Below are 3,050 nucleotides of genomic sequence, written 5' to 3'. Positions count from 1 at the left end.
CGGTGGCTGGGAGTGGCCACTGCACTCCAGTCTGGGTGACAGAGTGAGACTCCCAACTCAGAAAAAGAAAAAAAGAAAAAGAAAAATACACAAAGCAATTCAAACAGTGAAAGGCACACAAAAATACATCTTCTCAATCTACTGAATCCCAGTGTCTCTCCCCAGAATAAGTTTGTGGTTCTACCTTTAGAAAAACAGCATGTGTGACTGGGCTTGGTGGCTCAGCCTGTAATCCCAGCACTCTGGGAGACCAAGGAGAGAGAATCGCCTGAGTCCAGCAGTTCAAGACCAGCCTGGGCAACTTGATGAGACCACGTCCCTAAAATACGTCAAAAAATTAGCCAGAGGCCGGGTATGGTGACTCAGCCTGTAATCCCAGCACTTTGGGAAGCCAAGGTGAGAGGAGGCTTGAGTCTATGGGTTCAAGACCCACCTGGGCAACTTGGCAAGACTCATCTCTACAATAAATCAAAAATTAGCTGGGCGTGGTAGAACACACCTGTAGTTCCAACTACTTGGAAGGCTGAGGCGGAAAGGTCGCCAGAACCCGGTAGGTTGAGGCTGTGGTGGCTGATAGCGTGCCACTGCACTCCATCCTGGGCGACAGAGTAAGACTCCAACTCAAAAGAAAGAAAAACAGCATGTGATTTCCCTGGTTATAACTATGGTAAGTACATTCAAGACGCTGGGCTGCGCCCACGGACGTTGCACGCTGTGTTAGTGTGTCTTCCGTTTGTCTCGACGGTGCCACAGAATCCACCCTGTGGCTGGCACGGTTTCCACACCCCTTCTGCAACTGGTGGACACTCACTTCCAGTCCCGCTGTCGTGAACGTGCTCTGGCGTGATGGTCGGCTCAAATGGTGATGTGCCTGGTCTGTGTGGGCCTGTGGCCACTGTCGGATGGCCTCCAGCCGGCCCGGGTAAGAACTGGCTTCCCGCTGCCTCACCAGCGCTGCCCGCCTTCCACAGTCTCATCTCCTGCCAGTCTCACGTGGGATCAGCACTCCAGTGCTTTGATTTGCTTTAGGGACCACGTCTGAGCATTTGCGCCAGGCCACGAGGCCAGTTGCCTGCGTTGTAGCGTCACAGCCCAGGTGGCCGAACAAGTGGAATTAGCCCCTTTCTTTTTTTTTTTTTTTTGAGTTGGAGTCTCACTGTTGCCCAGACTGGAGTGCAGCGGCCGCTCCCGGCCACCGCAGCCTCGACCTGCTGGGCTCCGGCGATCCTTCCGCCTCAGCCTTCGGAGTAGCCGGAACTACAGCCGCGTGCTACCACGCCTGGCTAATTTTTTTGCTTTATTGTAGAGATGAGGTCTTGCCTGCCCAGGCAGGTCTTGAACCCGCGGGCTCAGGCAATCCCCTCACCTCAGCCTCCCAAAGGCGTGGGATTACAGGCTGAGCCACCGAGCCCGGCTAGCCCCTTTCATACATGAGCAAAGTGAGTCTCAGGCGGACACATGGCTGCTTTCGTGTCCAGAGCCTCCTGCCCTGGAGCATGAGTGTGTCTTACTCGTGACTGCTCCACAATTTCCTGCTGGAGAGAAAACAGCCGCGCTGAGCGCGCCTCACCCGTGTCGCCTGGTCCTCAGCCTGGCTGGGCCTGTAGGCCGCAGACAGTCTGGCAAGGGCGGCGCGTCCCCACGCAGCTCTCGCTGGCCACCTAAATCGTCTGCATCTGTCTCTATAAACAGCCCTCTGGTGACCTCCTTTGTGCTCACAGCTTTTTCCTTCTTTGGGTAAATTCCCAGCAGGGGATCAGAGCAAAGATAATCTTTTTTTTGGAACTTCCGAAGGGGCTGGCCGGCCTGTCCTCACTGCAGCGAATCCGTAAGCCCAGGCTGGCCCCACAGACAAACTCGCCCCCTTCCATGTGGCCTCTCCTGGTCTCCCCAGGGAGCCTGGCCATGGGCTTCAGGCTCGGGGTGAGCCGGGAGCTCTCCTGTCTCTGAAAGGCTCATCCTTCCTGTCCTCGCTGGGGGTGGAGCCTCTGAGGCCTCTCCCTTCACCTGCCTGGGTCTGTGGGATCTGGGATTGGGCTGTTTCCGGGACTGAAGCCAGACCGTCCCTTGCTTGGGTCTGAGGGAGACTTGCTTGATGAGGGCTGCGGGGTGGTGCAGCTGCCTGTGGCACCCGAGTCCCCTCCTTCCTTCAGTTCTGCTTCAGAGGCATCCCACTCTCCCGCTAGGAGGACTGAGGCCTGGGAGGGAGGATGTCCCTCTGCCGCCAGCGAGAATCCTCCCACCCAGGGCCTATCACTGACTGTGGGCAGCGCCCGTCGCCTCCCTGGGCTTCCATGCAGCTTTCGTACAGGAGGGAGTTGGGACCGTCCCCCCCCATCATCAGGCGTGGGCATTACATGACTGGGCTTTGTGACAGGGATGTCGCCACTTCGGAGCCCTGGAGTGGGGGGTGTGAGTGGGGAGCAGCCTCGGGGGCTGAACTGGGGTCCTCTTGGGGATCGACGTCCCGGGGACAGGAGCCTTGTCCTTGGCCGCATGGGCTGGGCCCCTTTTGCCACGAGATCAGGCTTTGTCCTGAGCGCCTCTCGGAGCTGGGCCTGGTCCTGCTTGGGCCTGGAGAGCCGGGGACGTTCTTCTTTCCAATGTTTGAGCCGTCCTCTAGCCATGACACCGCCAGTCCCTCAGCCCACTGGCCTGGCTCCTGGCAGCCCCCTTGGGGTTCAGGCCAGGAATTGAGGAGGAGTCGCCATGGAGGTCCTTGTCCTCCAGGCAGGGTGGGACCTGGATGAGCTGACCCTGCACCCTCGCGGGCCCAGACCGCTGCCCATGCCCCGTGTCCATTCCCCATGCTTGGGGAAGCCTGACACTGTGCGCCAGGAAGCGACAGGGGCGACCCATGCACGGCCCCTGTCTGGAGCTTGTTTCTGAATGCCGGCTGCACACACAGGCCGTGCACTGACCTGGGTGCTGCTTCCGTCGTCCTGGGAGTGGCTCTGCCAGGGAGTCAAGGCCCAGAGCCTGCCCCAGGGCCTGACACGTACTGCTTTCTTTTTTTTTTTTTTTGAGCTGGAGTCTCACTCTGTCGCCCA

Source organism: Carlito syrichta, unplaced genomic scaffold (genome assembly GCF_000164805.1).
Source record: "Carlito syrichta isolate Samal-C Ts95f unplaced genomic scaffold, Tarsius_syrichta-2.0.1 Scaffold314146, whole genome shotgun sequence".
NCBI lineage: Eukaryota > Metazoa > Chordata > Mammalia > Primates > Tarsiidae > Carlito > Carlito syrichta.
Note: the sequence above shows the minus strand (reverse complement) of the source record.